Raw genomic sequence first — 18,027 nt, 5'->3', positions numbered from 1 at the left:
AGTGGCAAATCTGGCAATTTTATTAATGGAGGTTGACAGTTTGTTTAGATTAGTTTTGGATAGATTGGTATAAATGGGGAAGGCATAGAGTAGGGTGGAGATTAGATGGGTTTGTGCAATAGTAGTTCTGGCAGAGGGTGTAAGAAAGGGTTTAAGCCTGTAGAAGAAACCAAGTTTTCTAGTAACTGCTTTGATGGTTAAGTTTATGTGAGTGTCATAGTTAAGATTATGGTCAATTATTACTCCCAAGAGTTTGGTGGTTGTGTCGGCTGCTATTACAGTGCTGTTATTAGATGTAACTGTGAAATTAATAGGGGCAAACTTATGTGTGGGAGTGAACAGTAATAGTTTTGTTTTTTTGGGGGTTGAGGAGGAGACAGCGATGTTGGAACCAATTTTCAATTAAGGTAAGTACTTTTTGGGTACTGGACTGGAGTTCAGCCGAAGAGGCTGCAGCACAGATTAATGTTGAGTCTTCGGCATATTGTATGCAGGTGGTTTGATGAAGGGTAGTTTTCAGATCATTAATAAAGACAGAAAAGAGGAGAGGTCCCAGAATGGAGCCTTGTGGGACCCCCAGGGTGATTAGGAGCTGAGTGAATAAGTTATTGTTCTTATTGTTATATTATATTATTATATTATATATATTATATATTATGTAATATTGTTATTGTTGGAACTGGTTGAAGAGTAAATGCAGGAGGCTTATTGGCTGATGAGGGTGATAAAGTGGCGCTAGCTGGGGATAATGTATTTGCTAACAATTTAACAGTTTCAGAGGAAATTTTGTTAAATGTATCTGCAATTTGGATAGGAGAGTTCCGAGTCAAGTTAAAGGGGGTAGGGGTTTTGGAGTGTCCTGGATGGAGTAGCCTGTTAATACCTGACCAGAATTTTTGTGGATTTTTTTGCTGGGTTTTTTTGAGTTTATGGTAATAGTTTTTTTTGTCAAAAATAATTAGTTTCTTTGTAGCATTTCTAAGTTGTCTGTAGTTTTGGCGGTCAGTCAGGTCTTTAGTAAATCTCCATTTGGACCAAGTCTTATTTCTTTGTAGCATTTTGTGCCGGGTCTCTTTAGAGAGCCTAGGAGCTGGTTTGTTCCTAATTCTGACTGCACGAGAGGGGGCATGATGTTCAAGAATTTGGGGTTAAAGTAAGACACCACATCGACAAGTGGTAAGTATTTTAGGGGTGACCACTTGCAAGCTTTGAGCTCAGCTTGGTAGCTGTCTAGGTTTAGATTTTTCTTGTTCCGGGTAGTTCTAAGGGTAATTTGGTTGGGAATACTGGTTTTGGGTCTAGTTATAAAGGTAAGGGCATGATCACTAATATCGTCAGGCAGTGTACCAGTTTTATATGAGAGAGGATTGCTATTAACTAATATCCAGTCTAATGTGCTTTGTTTATTGCTAGGTTTGTGCATTCTGGTGGGAGAGGTGATGGTTTGATGGAAGCCATAGAGGTTTATGTGATTAGTTGGTTTGGCTGAGGTACAAGAATTCCAATCAATATTAAAATCTCCAAGGAGTATGGTTTCTTGTGGGAAGGATGTGGAGAGCCAGTTTTGAGCATTTTCAAGAGTATTAATGTTATTACCTGGAGGGATATAGGCACAAATAATGTATAGGAATTTTTTGCATTAATCTGGAGTTTAGTAATTAAGATTTCAGCATTGTTTGGAGACGGAGCTTGGGTGTCTACTGTTGTGATTTGTAATTCAGATTTGTACAATATTGCTACTCCACTATCTTTTTGTTTGGACAATCTAGTCTCAGGATATTATATCCGGGTGGTATTATATCATCGTCCCTGGTTACTGGCTTGAGACAGGTTTCTGTTAGACATAGGATGTCAAAAGAATATAAACCTAATAGAGCATGTAGTTGTGTAACTTTGTTGTTTAAGCTACGAATGTTGAAGTGACCTATGAGAAGAGAGTTGAGGCCACTAATTGGGTTATAAGAGCTAGTGGGGTAGAGAGGCTGGGGATCAGGGATGGTGTTGTTTGGGCCTGGATTTGGATTAATGTCACCATGTAGTAGTAGGTGTTGTTGTGGAGTATGTGAGAGTTTTGAGAGTTTACAGAAATGAGAGTAAAGTTTTCTAAGTTGGAGGTACTTAATGTGATTAAGCCTGTGAAACAGAGGTAGAAGGTAAGGATGATGAGGATGTTATGTTGCAGTGGATTGAAGGGGATAGAAGAGGGACTGGAGTTGTTTGTTTTAGGGGATGTTGAAATCTAGTAAGGTTAGGATATTCATAACTGGTGAGGATATGTTATATAAGTAGAGTGGGGAGAATTATAAGATAAAGGAACAAGTTAAAGAGTTTTGGTATGCCTGGAATAGGCATAGTGAGGTGATAAGAAAGGTAAGCAGTGGGGCAAATGTATAGTCAAAAGGAACGCTAATGAGTGGGGCTATAAAAGGATGATTAGGTAATGGGAGGTAGTAAGTAATTAGGAGTTTAACTGTTAAGTAACAAGACAGAGTAGGCTACAGGTTGACACAGGATGGGGGTGTGGCCAAAGAAGTATAAGTTTAAATGCACTGGGGGTAGGTGGAATTTGGGGGTAGGGTAGGGGAGCGGAGTGAGCCTGCAGGCGAATGGAGTAGGTTACAGCAAATGACTGGAGAGCTCCCAGAGTCAATCTGTTAGCTGCAGATTACTGTGGAGCAGTTGGAAGTTCCAGGTAAGAGGGAGCACAAGTTTATGTTATACAGTGACAAAGGATATGGACTGGGCAAAGTCAATAGTTGAGGGAGAGGGACAAGATAGAGTCAGATACACCAATAAAGGTACAGAGTGGACCATAGTAATACAAGTAGGGTGAGAGTTAAGAGGTATTCCAGAAGCCTGGTATAGGGAACCACTTAGTGGTCAAAGGATCCAACTATAGTCAGCAATAAGGGTGAGGGAAAGAAGGAGTAGAACAAAGCCAGAGTGTACAATGAAAAAGAATACAAGCTTTTTCTAGGGTAGTTGGGGGAATGGCTGCTGGGTATCTGGCTCAAGAGGGACGTTTTACACAGAACACTAGACTACAGATATTTCTTTGTATTCTTTTAAAATCCAAACAAGAGGAAACAGCTCCAATACTAAAGAGACTCCCGTCACAGAACGAAAAATCAATGGTGTAGACAAAATGGAGGTCTAACCACAAACAAGAAACCACATCCAAAAGTCTGTAGTAAAAAAGTTGAACAAACTATTTATTTCATGAACATAAAGATGAGCGCTTTCGCGTAGTACAATCTACGCTTCTTCAGATAACAGTAAATACAAACCCCTTTCCTTAAATACAGAACTAGGCGGGAAAAGGTGAGGTTAATTGTCAAGCAATCATTCAATAAAAACAATTTATCTATAGGCACCAATTAAAACAACGCTAGGAGACTGCGGTGCACAATGCAATCACCAAAAAAGAACGACAGACAAACAAACAACCAATTAACAATCAACTTCTCTTTCCCAAACTATAAGCATCCCAGCCAACCATCACGATTCCCACAACTACATATATATGCACCAATACCAAAACACTCAATAATGCGCCGCAACTTTACAAAAGTCAATTTCCGTTTCATTCTGTTTCAGGCGCTTAATATAATCCTTCACTAAAAACAAGATCAACTATATTCTAAAACAACAGCGTCAAACCTAAAATCTGGTTAACTTATATATAGATTTAAAGCGCATACCCTGCAAAATCATTTCTTCAAAGCAAAGGTACTATGTAAACTCACTATGTAAAAATATATAAATATGTATGACGCTGTGTAATCCACTGATTTTTCGTTCTGTGACGAGAGTCTCTTTAGCATTGCAGCTGTTTCCTCGTTTGGACTTTTTCTGGCTACTATTTGTTACAGCTTCTTGCCCACAATGGAACCAGTGGATATTGAGTTACGCTATCGTCTGGAGACGAGGGATACCACTACCATGTGGGATGGCATATTACATCAAGATGGGAACCCTTTATTGACTCTGGACTTTGTCAACACGAGTGATGCTGCTACACCTTTGAAAAATGGTGAGAATCTAAATGAGTTTTATGCATTGTCCAAAACTTTTGAGGATTATTTATATAAATTGCAACGCTTTGTTTGGCAAAGGCTACATTTAGAAGCCTGTCTACATTTTCGGGTGGTACCCAGAGGCATGCGGGTTTTCTGCATGCCTACCTATGGGGATAGTCACCCCACTTTGCTGAAACAATGGCAAGTTTTAAATATTGACTTAGGCTTTAGGTATATGAAACTCCTCATACAGTATTTTCAGCACTTAGAGACAGAGTTACGGGATAAGGCTGATGCTGCATATAAAGATCTTATTGAGCGCTTTACTTCTGACTTTTGTTTAAACAGATTACATAACATATGCACGCAGGTTAGAGCTTTCAGCATTAGACTGAAACAAACAAAACAAAGGAAGTTATTGAGAGATCATAATGACTTCCTACGAGGCCAGATTTTTGTTTGGCCCAAAGCACGTACTATTGATACTAACAATGAAGCTGCATCTTCTTCTACTACTCATTTGCCACTTGTGAACAATGTGAATATATCCTCAGGGACTCCATCTTCACGAGATTTGTCATCTTCTTCCACCTTTAATCTAATGGGAGGCAGACAGCCTGCACTAGCTACACAAACAGACGCTGGCGGCAATGTTAATTCCCTGGATACTGACACACCCCCACCAAATCAACAAGCATTCTTAGACAACCAAGTCGCCTCTGTACTTGAGGCTATACCTAAAGCTCCTATCAATGATAATGCCCATTTTTTGCCCTATCCAGTCAAACAGATCCATCAGAACAGGGGACGCTCAAACAGCAGAGGCCCACGAAAAAGAAAATCATCAGGGGAAAGGTTCGGGCAAGCAAGAAGAACAAGACATTGACTGATTTGGTTTTCAACTTTTCTGATGTTATACTGGATACTACACAAGTTAATCTTTTGAACAGGGGTCTCAATTTCATTCCAGCTAGCTCTGGTGTTTTGAATGAAACCCTTATTGACTTAAGACTTTTTTGTCGCATGGTGTCTTTGAAATTATTATTTATAGACCAATCACAGATGAGTGATAATGACATGAAGCTATCTCAGTTCAAACAAAAGAGTAGTTTTATACCTGCTATGCCTTGCCATGTAGAATGTTTTTTAAGGCTCTGTGAGATGGACTTTTACTCTCTCTTTTTGAACAACAACAACAAGGTTGCATATTATAATTTAACTGACTCTGAATACAAGTCTCTTAATGACTTTAAACACAGAAGTGACATTATCATTAAACCTGCTGACAAAGGTGGTGGGGTGGTGGTACTTAATGCTTCAGACTATAAAGTGAATATGCTTTTGATGCTTACTGACCAAGATACATACAAGGAAATTAATTTATGTGAGGTTAATAACATCATTCATAATATACATGACATGCTATATGATCTGCTAATGTGCAGGCAGATCAGTCAAGAGATCTATGAATATTTCCACACTGAATATCCTGTTCTACCAGTCATTAAGGGCCTGCCTAAGATCCATAAAAATATATTCCCCATACCCATGAGACCGATTGTATCAGGGGACAATTGGGCGACTTACAATATTTCAACCTTTGTCGAGCATTTGCTGAAACCTATAGTTGAGTTGTTTCCTTCCATTTTAAGAGACACTTATCATTTGTTAGAGCACTTAGCAAATGTATCACTGAATATTGACCAACACGAATACCTTCTCATTACTATGGATGTGAAGAATCTGTTCACTTCTATACCCAATGACATGGGTATACAATCCATTCGAGAACTACTTACAAGTGAGTCAATATATAGTAGTGACAGGAACATCCTAATATGTCAGTTACTTGAGTTGGTATTAAATAATAATGTTTTTATTTTTGGTGAGAAGCGCTACTTGCAGCAGTGGGGCGTTGCCATGGGCACGCCCTGTGCTAACTCTTATGCTAACCTTGTTGTTCTACATTGGGAGATGAATCATTTATTCAATCACCCTTTGTTTGAGAAGGTGAGAGTGTATAAACGTTTCGTAGATGATATTTTTATCATCTGGGAAGGTACCCAGACAGAGTTTGACCAGTTTTGGTTATATATGGAATCTACCACCTTTTTTCTCTCATTTACTCAAGAATGCTCTAGAACATCTATTTCTTTTTTAGATGTGTCTCTAAAGATAAATGAATGTGGACAGATAGTCTCTTCTTTATATAGGAAATCTGTTTGGAAGAATACAATCCTTAAATATGATAGTATGCATCCTAGACATACATTCTCTGGCATTGTTAAGAGCCAATTTGTGAGAATTAAGAGACTCTGTAAAGAACGGCATTCCTTATTGGCAGAAGCAGACTTAATGGAGTCTCTGTTTGTTGACAGGGGCTATGATTTAAACATGGTGAGGGATATTAGGCGTGAGGTCTTGGGCCCACGGACACCTGACATACCCAATGTCAGTCCTATTGTTAATCATAGGGCTCATTATAATACGTATAATTCTAGTAGATTTATTAAATACATTATGAAATATACGAGTGATGTCAGGAGTATACAAGGGGTGATTTCTCACAATTGGAATGCCCTTATTATGGATTGTGCAACTCGAAATTTAGTGGGGGAGAGACCCAACTTTTTGTATAAGAATTGTGACAATCTTAAGAGAATTTTGTGTAATGATTTAGTTTTAACTACTCCAGCTGCTGTCTTTAGGAGGTCAAACCAAGGAACTTATCCTTACAACAACTGTAACAGATGTAGTTACATTACCACTGTTCAGGAATATCATCATCCTCGTATGAATTATATTTTTACCCCAAGGTTTGTTGCGACATGTGATACAAAGAATTTAGTTTACCTTGTTACCTGCTTAGGGTGTGAAGCATTTTATGTAGGCCTAACGAAAAGAAAACTGAAAGATAGGATCTATAATCATGTGTACGACATTCGTAAGGGGAATGAAAATAATGCCTTGGCCAAACATCTGATGGAATATCCCCAACATCTCTCCTTTCGATTCAGAGTTTTACAGGTAGTTACCCTGAATTCGAGGGGTGGAGATAATGTTAATAGGCTGGCCAAAGCTGAGTTAAATTGGATACTGAGACTAGGTGCACATTTATCACCAGGTCTCAACAACCGTATCTCTATAAAACCCATACTTGAATGCAGTAGAGCCTACTAGAGGACACTATTAATTTCATCCATATGAGTCTTCGTGAATATTTTCATGAGTTTACAGTATCCATGACATCTCCATTAGGGGTATTTTATTTTATTTCAAGCAAACACTTCCAGGAATTAATAGTATTTTTAATACTGATATCTAGAGTAACACCATTTTATTTCATTGTGTATTCTATATAGTTTATATTCTATACCGAGCTTTTGTAGATGGCTTTGTATATCTTCCAGTACATATTCAGTTTCACAATATTCCTTGATATCAGTTTAGTATATGAAGCGCTGTACAGTAAAGAATTAATGATTTTATTTATGTACTGTTTTTTATACAGCTGCGTATTTTATTATACTGTAAATAGATGAACTTTACTTATACTATTCACATGTTCCAGTATTATGTACATGTTTTTTATATATATGTTTATGAGTTTATATGTATGTGTGTAGCGCTGGATTACACAGCGTCATACATATTTATATATTTTTACATAGTGAGTTTACATAGTACCTTTGCTTTGAAGAAATGATTTTGCAGGGTATGCACTTTAAATCTATATATAAGTTAACCAGATATTTGGTTTGACGCTGTTGTTTTAGAATATAGTTGACCTTGTTTTTAGTGAAGGATTATATTAAGCGCCTGAAACAGAATGAAACGGAAATTGACTTTTGTAAAGTTGCGGCGCATTATTGAGTGTTTTGGTATTGGTGCATATATATGTAGTTGTGGGGATCGTGATGGTTGGCTGGGATGCTTATAGTTTGGGAAAGAGAAGTTGATTGTTAATTGGTTGTTTGTTTGTCTGTCATTCTTTTTTGGTGATTGCATTGTGCACCGCAGTCTCCTAGCGTTGTTTTAACTGGTGCCTATAGATAAATTGTTTTTATTGAATGATTGCTTGACAATTAACCTCACCTTTTCCCGCCTAGTTCTGTATTTAAGGAAAGGAGTTTGTATTTACTGTTATCTGAAGAAGCGTAGATTGTACTACGCGAAAGCGCTCATCTTTATGTTCATGAAATAAATAGTTTGTTCTACTTTTTTACTACGGACTTTTGGATGTGGTTTCTTGTTCGTGGTTAGACCTCCGTTTTCTCTACACCATATTCTTTTAAAATATACAATTCAGCTTTAGAGCCTATATGAGAGGACAGACATACTTTCACAGTTTCTTTAGCTGGAGGGGTTTTGAGAGTAGGATTATAACTTCCTTGCAGATGAGATAGCGGTCTTTTGTTTTGAGGGGGGTCCTTATAGGGCAGGCAGGATGATTCACAAGCCTATCATACCACACTTTTCGGCCACCTAACCTGGACCGAAACACTAAAGGCGGAGGTGTGTCCATATTCATTAAGGATATCCACACTTCCAGGCTAGTTGCTCAGCATAATGCATCCAAGATTATCCAAGTGCAACTAACTCTGCGCAAGCCTGCAATCCAAATTGTAACTTGCTACAGATCCCCCACCATGCCCCAGGATTCCCACTCATTTCTTGATACACTGGAAAATATTATGGTACAATCCAACACCCGAATAATGGGCAATTTCAACTATCCCACCATTAACTAGGAAGACTACTTATGTACCAACTCTTCTGCTCAACTTTTTCTGGAATTCATAAATTTCAATGCCTTGGATCAACGTATCCACACCCCCACCAGGGGCAGCAATATCCTAGACCTGGTCATTACCAACATGGGCAACCAATGTTCCACACCAGAGGTCAATTCCTCGTTGGTCAGATCAGACCACAAGCTAATCACCCTAGACATCCACATCCCACCCCCACCACAAATTAAGGAAACTACCATAAAAATTTCTCCAAAGCCAACTTCATGCTTCTTAACACAGAAGTGGCAAACTTCACGACACCCATGCAGACGGAAAATAGAGATATGACTGCTGAATCCTACACAAATGCACTTTATAAGCACTTACACAAGTGCATGGATAGTGCTATCCCTAACAGAACCAAGATGCTATCCTCCAAAAAAAGGAAGCCAATCTGGTGGTCCCCTGCTATAAACAAACTCTACAACAGAAGAAAGAAACTGTTGCCAAAAAGTGTAAAATACCATGATTGGAGGAACTCTCTTGGTCAGCCTCATTAAGAAGCTGAGATCCTTCATAAAATCCCCCAAAGCTAGTTACGAAAACAAAATCGCCACTGATTCTAAAGATAACCACAAGGCATTCTATAGCTATGTCAAGAATCTCAATGGCAACACTCAGATCTGCTCTGAGTTACAGCACAATGGGACTGAATATACAGAACCAACTGATATTGCCAACATCCTGGTAGATAGGTTCAGTGCTAACTTTACCCCCCTCTCACCCCCCTAAAGGGCCCATCTCTATACTGGAAGAATGCAAAGTTCCTGTAATCACGGCTGCACAGGCAAAAAAAAAAAAAAAACACTCTCCAAAGCCAAGAACACAGCATCCATGGAACCTGACAACATCCCAGGCTGCATTCTACATGAACTGCAGAATGAATTGGCACCGCACCTAAGCATCATGTTCAATCATAGCCTCACCTCAGGCTTTGTGCCCACTGAATAGCGCACAGTGACCGTTATCCCACTCCACAAAGGGAAAGCCACCACGGACCCTGGGAACTACTGCCCCATTAGCCTAATGAGCCTGATCTGCAAGGCCATGGAATGTATCATCATGGAACTTATAAACAAAGACATTGGTAATCTCCAAACTCTGGACCACACCCAGTTCAGGTTTTTAGAAGGTAGATCATGTCTCCTAAATCTGATAGACTTCTTTGAAGCAGTCATCAAAGCCGTAGATGAGGGTAAGGTGGTTCACAAAGCCTATCTAGATCTCACCAAGGCTTTTGACACCATCCCCCACTCTGGAATTATACATAAACTCACTAAACTAGGTATAAATCCCTATGTCACAAGATGGGTTGCCAACTGGCTCACTGACAGAACCCACACTGTGAAAGTAGCAGACTCCAAATCCTACTTCAGACCAGTGACAAGTTGAGTACCACAGGGTTTAGTCCTGGGTCCTCTCATGTTTGGTATCTACTTTTCTGAAGTACAGGCTAACACAGAAGGTCTTTGGCTAACAAAGTTCACAGATGACTGCAAACTAGAAGCCATAATCAAAACTCCTAACGATGTGGACATCCTACAAAAGGGCCTCACTGAGACAGATGCCTGGTGTCAAAGCCATGGCCTCAAGCTCAATGCCAAAAAGTGCATTGTCATCCCCTTTGGTAAAAACTCTGTACCATGAGCTACCACATAGTCTACTTAACACCGAAAGTGTGATAAGAGACCTTGGGACACAGGTGGACAGTAGTCTCTCCTTTGATAATCACATCATCACAGTACTCAGGAAATTCTTCCATGTGGCGCACCTCATCATAAAAGGTTTCTCATCCAAGAAAAAAAGAGGCCATTGTTCCCCTCTACTCATCACTCATTAGACCCACTATAGATTACAATAACCAATTTGGTATGTACCTCACAAGACATCTACAACAACTAGAAAGGCCGCAGAAATACCTCACAAAGATGATTACCGGCCTCAAACAAATGCCCTATGCAAACCGTCTCAAAAAACTTCAGCTTTACTCTGTCGCATATCGCCTACTCAGAGGCGATCTCTGCCTAACATACAAAGCTATGTCAAACCCAGAGCTGTTGGACATGCTCCACTTAAAGAAATCCCAATCCCTCTGAGCTACACGCTCTAGGGACCTAAACCTTGGCACCACAATAAACAGAACATGCTGGATGGATAGATTCCTGTCCAGGAGATTTCCCATACTCTGGAACAAACTGTCTATATCAAACAAAGCTCCTCATTAGCACTCTTCAAGAAAAATCTTGATGATTGGCTGGAAAATAGGAAATTCACCCAGGGCATCACCTCTGTGGATCTGCTCGACAGAGGCACAGGAAAATAATTTTCTTGGGTGGTGAAAGCCAGGGTACCTTTTTGGTTAGACTTATATAGGCCCTAGGGCCAATAGCCTAGTACCTACCTATAAACCTATCAATCTGTAACTTGGCCAGTAGACTCTTGTTCATTCCTTTGAAACTGTGCCAGTCAAGAGTGTGCTTTGCCAAAACTGGCACAAATTAGGGACACACAAAAAAATTGTCAGTATTAACAAATATCACGGAAGAATAATGAAAAGCCAGGATTGTGTGGTTTCCTAGATCTGTGTGTGTTCCTACCTGATCATATGCTCAGAAAATATGCATTAACTCAGCCAGACAGCATACTCTCTGGAAATGAACCCTCAAGTCAGTGCAAGAACACATACTCTATTGGGTTTCTTCTTCCTTTTCTTGCCACAAGCGCAGGACCGGAAAATGTTCCTTTCTTATTTGCTTGAACATGTCGAGATCAATGTGATAATGACAAACAATTTATGCTAATAATAGCCCAGAGCATACTAAGGTCAGGTTGCCAACACTGCCAACTATTTCTTATCTCTATTTTCTGAGCATCTTCCCCTCCTCTCAGCTTAACTACAGAAATGCAATGTCATGGCCATTTATTTGCATCTTTGTTTCAGTGTGCAATACAGCTGATCAGAATTTCAGACATATTATAAGTATAGGATGGACAGTGTACTCTTAAGACAAGGATATTCATGTTTTTAAGGTTGTTCTCATAGCTTAAGGTGTTTACACTTTTTGTTTTAAGTCTACTCTGCATGAAACAGACACTTCAGAGAGAAAAGTTACTTCACTATTATTTGTCATAGTCAGTGCAATCAGTAGCACTTGCAAGCCATTAGGAGCTAATAGTTGTCATTGCTCCTCCCTGCATTTCTAGGGCTTGTGCATGCAGTCATGTAGGTATTAACACCATGTTTACATCCCCTACACCAAATTATTTTTATGGTGTTCAGGAATGCTAAAGATTTCATACCTCATTTACATGTTCACAGTGCTCAGACATCTGAATTTACAATAGGAAGGTAATGTTGTAGCTATGGAAGTGAAAGCAGGGAAGACAGATTGGATACATACAGACCATTACTGCCAGTAACTTGGAGCAGATTGTTCTACAAATTACTGTACTATTTCATGAAATATGTTTGTCCTCATCAGAAACTGCTTACATGTTCATATTTTGAATGCATTTCAATATGCAATGGAAAACAGAATTTTGATATGCATGCACTTTTAAAAATTCATTGCTGGTGTACTGCACATATCTCAGTCCTTGCTGTGCTTTCCAAGTTAGTATGGTTACATCACAGTATTGTGTCATTTGCTACTGCGTGACTGCCTCAACCATGTGAGTGACTCAGCATATAGGATGAGTGACACACCAGATCAGGCAGTATCTATGATGGAATGCCTGCTCCCAGATGTGGTAGGGCATGGGGTCATGGTCCTGGATGTAGTCTAAAAGAGAGCTTCTTCAGCAGACATCACTCATGTTCAGGCAGCATCCCCACTTTGAACTGGGGATGAGGAAGTGGCAGTGCAGCTCCTGGCAAAGGCAGTTTGCATGGTTAGGAGCAATGACAGAACTGACAACTCTACCATCCATGGCTCACACCTGTTCAACATGGCAGGACATAGCACAAGCACAGAGTCTGACTGTGTTTGTGCAGATACACGCACATTTCACAAAAATTTCCCATACCAAAGCAAATACACATAAGGTAAGAAAACCTTAATATTGATTAAGATAATATTCCTGTTAGTTGGCCTGTACTTTAATGAATGTTCTGTGTTTCTTACTCACACACACACTCATTACTTTAGTATCAACCTTGGCCTACTGCCCCCCCCCCGTACCTTGTGCAAATGATGATGACCGTGCCACAGCCTTTGTTCCCTTAAGTTTGACTAAGGTTTACATATATGTCTGAAGACTAACAATAGGTTCATAGGTTCATAGATTGGTTCATAGATTAGTACTAGGCTAACTGCCCTTGTGGGCAATATTAAGCCTAGCCAGTTACTTCATGTGAGACTCAAACCCTGCATCTTGTGTCTATAAGGTAAACGCCTTAATCATTATGCCAACCTCCCCACCAAAGGAATGCATCACTGCATTAACACTTGCTGCCACAGTGTCAAAATATTGGTACTCCCTGGGACTGTACTGATGACTGCAGGATGCACAGTTATACTTTTCTGACTAGACAAAGACACACACCAATTGACTGCAGTGAGATTAGAACCCCTACATAAGCACACAGACTACAGAACCCTGTACATAATGCAAGCACTATGGCATAAGTATGCAAGTAGTTCATCTTCTTACACATTTGTTCATATAATACAGGTTCCACACTTACCTTGACATTACTGCAGTTATAAGTCGTGTGTTTTGGGGCTCTCTCTGTCTGATGCTATCTGTACACAGACATTACATGGGTAAGTAAAGCTTGTGGATATCAGATGGCATCACTTTTAATATCTGTATGTGCTTAGGTTATGTGTATTCATTTGCTGTTCAGTGTGTATAAAATCCTTTGCCCCCTAGTTGCTGAGTGTGTGCTCTAACCTTTGAGTCTTATGTGGCGAGTGTGTGTGCTATCCTTTACCTCTTAGCCAGGGAAAGGGCATAATATGCTCCCCTAGATCTGCCAGCTACCTCTGCAGCTGGAGGTTCTCCGTCAGAATCCTCATATGTAGATGCTAGAGATGCTGGCCCTGCCTGTGGTCCAGTAATGTGTGGGTCTGGCCCTTGCTGTCCCTGTTGCAGCTGTTTCCTCCAGATGATATTGTACAACATGGCAAAGACTGCAAGAATTTCTGCACAGGTGCCTGAACTGTACTGCAGGGCATCTCTGATGTGTCTGGACATAGGAACCATGACTTCAGCATGCCAAACCCACACTTTGTGATGTTTAAAGTTTGAGCATGGGCATTGCTGTACCTCTGTGTGTGTGTGTGTGTGTGTGTGTGTGTGTGTGTGTGTGTGTGTGTGTGTGTGTGTGTGTGTGTGTGTGTGTGTGTGTGTGTGTGTTTCTGATGGATGTCAGGCTCCACGGTTTCAGTGCATAACCTGCATCATGCAGCAGATGACCTTGTGGAACATCACCCCTAGCAAACCTTGTGGTAAACTGCAAGGTGTGCCATATGTGTCGGTTGCCTAAATAGACATCGAGGATGATCGCTCGGGAATTACAGACAACCTGGCAGTTGATTGAGTGGAACCCCTTCCTGTTGATGTATATCCTTCCCTGTTCACCAGGTAGGGATTTTATTTCTATGCAAGTGCAGTCTATGGCCACCAGTAGCCAACATCCTTAAAGCTACACATACATTAGTTTCCAGTGGTATAGGTTTTCCTTGATTTCCCCTGGGTCTGATGTGGAGGCAGCAGAGGTTGCAGAGTTTCTGTAGTGTTTCTCTATCAATCCTGTATTGCTCTTTTATTTAATATCATGCAGTCCATGATGTGTTACATGGGGTATGGACTCCCTTCTCCTCGGATGAGGTCTAGCAGCAGCACAGATATGAGCCTGTTGCACATAAATATGCAAGAGAGCAGCAGCAACCCCTAGCATTGCTTTTTTTTTTCTTCTAAGTGTGATGGTGGCTGTATTCCAATAGATTTTGGAGTTCATGGCAAAGGGCTACACCATCTCTACATGGTTACTTTGTAGCTTCCTGAATGGCTCCGCTATCTTGAATTGGTTAATTAACATGTAATTTGGCTGCTTATCTTTTCATTTGCATTCACTGCTGTTTATCTTTGTTTGGCAGCTCTACATGATGAGTACAGCAATTTAATGAATAGAAAATAGCACTACAGCAGCATGGAAATGTAGTCTTTCATGAATCCATTTTTATATGCTTTCTATTAAATGAATAAAGTCATGAAATTAAAGTGCTATTAATTTAGTTTAAGATAGAATGAACACCTGATTACTATAAAGTACAATGTTCAATCTGTTTCAATAGACAAATATTTCAGTGGCTTTTATTTAAGTAAAGGTGGTGTAAATACTTGACGCTGTTTTTAAATATTTGGTGCACAAAAAGTTAAGATACTAAATAGTAAAGGGCTCTGTGGTACATTTCTTTGTGCATGCTATAGTTGCAAAAGTAAAGTTCTGATGCAAAGAGCTGCTACTGGGAAGATGAGGGCTCAGCAGTGGAGTTAAGCCCAAAAAATGTTAGTATTACTGAAGCACAAAGCACCATCTACCTACCTGAATGACAGAGTCTGATCAAGAGCAAGAGTGACAGTCAACAGCCACAGGGGCAAAAATAGTACACAAAAAGACAATGTTCTAAGCTGGTAGATCGTCATTATTATGGTCATATCCATACCTCTCAACTGTGCCAAGTTCCTTGGTATTTCCCGTTTTTGAAGGTGAAATAATAGGGTGCCATGAATTACCAAGTGGCCCCTTCAAACCCAGATTTTATTTTGCTGCCCTTGACATGTTTATAGTACTGAATCATTGTTCTTGACTCAGGTAACTGATTGCTGCATGCAGACAGTTAGCAGAGTCCTAATTATTAAAAAATCTGGCAAAAACTGCAAGGAAAAGTGCAGTTTCTTCATTCCTAAAAAACTGAGATTATTTAACAGCCCTTGCCCTGTGCTGCCTATAGATGTAAGAGAGTGAGAGAGATAATTCATGTTATTAGTTTACACTTGCTAAGCAGCTGTTTAGTGAGTGTAAAAACAATAAATAAAACAGAAGAAAGATGTGCGTGTGTGTATGTCTATGTTTCTGTCTGCTTCTGTGAGTGAATGCATGTAAAAGCAGAAAAGACTGTGTGTGAGAGATCAAGAGAGAATGAGAACAATCTTATGTGAGTGAATGCATGTATGGATGAAAGCAGACGTGACGGGGTGTGTGTGTGTGTGTGTGTGTGTGTGTGTGTGTGTGAGAGAGAGTGAAGAGTGAGAGCAAGCAAATGATCCCCTGGCAACAGTTAAGACGTGTAGTTGCATAAGGGGAGTTTAGTTATGGAATAGGTAAAGTAGGGTTAAATGTGTGTGTGTGTATGTATGTGTGCATGTGTATATTGGTCAGTGGCGGATTTACTGCAGGGGCTGTTTCTCCAAACTCTTTGGACAATAACAACTAAGAACCGTTCCTACAATTTCAACCATAACAGTTACGAGGAGCACATCTTAAATAATGTAAATATAGCTTCCCCTGCAAAAGTACAAGAAAACAAATACGTGTTTTGTCTTATCAGTGTACCTGGTCAAAAGGGAAGTGCCTGCAATGCCTCTGTGAAGTCTGGGCAATACAGCAGCAGGACCTTATTTGTTTGTAGTAGTATAAACTCATCGCTGCATTAAATGGCTGGCAAGAATTTTTACCTTTGTGATTTTAAACTTTATGTATGAATAATTCCCAACCTGACCATCTACACACATTCCAGATGGATAAGAGGTAACACTGTCATGCAGACACCTCACGGTAGTTGCTGATAGAGGGGCTCATACTAAAGTGTACATAATGGAGCTAAAGCTCCCCCATTAACAATATTAGCAGCCAGCCACATATCTCAGAACTATACCGTATTTGGCAGAACTGCGAATGCCAAGTATTTATTCTTCTTAAAGCTGCAACCAAATCAAGAGTAAAAACTGACACCATACCTCTCAAAAATCTAGTCATAATTCTAAATGTCTCCAAATTTTGCACACAATATCAAATTCTCACATCAAATAACAAGCTGCCTGCCACAAAATACTGAATGGTGCATTTAAGTTATAATTTTTTTTCCTTTTATTTGGGATAACTGTATCTTTAATGCTTTGTTTGGTGTTAGACAAAGGGCATGCTGCAGCCAGTAATGGCAACAGCTACTCGTCTCATGAAACTATTAAAAACTGTGCACTAAAGGCTTCATAGAAAATGGATTATTTTATGGGAAGAGTGGTTTACCAGCAACTACAGAAGACTTTCGTTTAACTTTTGAGAAAAAAAAAGAAGAAACAGGAGACAGTAAGTGTGTGAAATACTCTCTGTATTAAACTGTGCACTAACGGCTTCATAGAAAATGGATTATTTTATGGGAAGAGTGGTTTACCAGCAACTACAGAAGACTTTCGTTTAACTTTTGAGAAAAAAAAAGAAGAAACAGGAGACAGTAAGTGTGTGAAATACTCTCTGTATTAAAAAAAAGTGTTACTTGCCACATTGTAATTCTTTTTTAAAAAATAATTGTACTGAAAGTTTGCAGTTTTCTGCATCAGCTTACTCCCCCACCAAGATGTCACAGGTGCTTGTTTTTTCTTACTAGACATGGTCATCAGAGAGCAAATCAAACAAGTATTTATTTTTAACATAATAGTTTTTGATTTTGTGATGCCATTTGTTCTGTATACTGTAGATCTTAAAATAACATATGATTATTTTTTGCATATATTCCAGCCTTATGACTCGATCACTGGTAAATACAGGTTGTGCAACTATTGGAAGGGCATGGGCGGTAACAAATAATTTCTTAGGAGAACTTTACAGAGCTGCATCACGACAGGAGTTCTAGTGATTTATTTTATTTTGCCACATACTGTTGTACTGCAGTTGAGTGAGTGTGTGGGTGTGTGTGCTAACTGGGGAGTTTCTGTGCAACTTTGGCATAGTAGGATTAATGCATATTTGGGAGAAGTAAGTTGTAATGCAATATGCAGTGACCATAGCTATCAATTTCTCAAAGCAAGAAATCTGGACAAAGCGAAAAATAATAAACAAAGGCCCAAAAATAGGAACAGATTTTAAATATTGCTCCTGTAAACTCAGATAGTTGCTAAAACAGCAGGATTTGCATTATTATGCATTTTCTGAGGAATATGAAGTCTGAAATTCAAATGACTGACATCACTTATTTCTACTTAGTGAC

General features: G+C 39.5%; 1 protein-coding gene across 1 annotated transcript in view; it reads right to left on the bottom strand.

Moving 5' to 3' along the window:
* The window catches only part of LOC122800212 (endonuclease V-like), a 1,155,665-nt gene that overhangs the window by 257,059 nt on the left and 880,579 nt on the right, over positions 1-18,027 (bottom strand). The window lies entirely within an intron of this gene.

This window comes from Protopterus annectens, chromosome 4.part0, assembly GCF_019279795.1.
Source record: "Protopterus annectens isolate FY-2018-M chromosome 4.part0, PAN1.0, whole genome shotgun sequence".
Classification (NCBI taxonomy): Eukaryota; Metazoa; Chordata; order Ceratodontiformes; family Protopteridae; genus Protopterus; species Protopterus annectens.
This window is presented reverse-complemented; position numbering and strand designations above follow the sequence as displayed.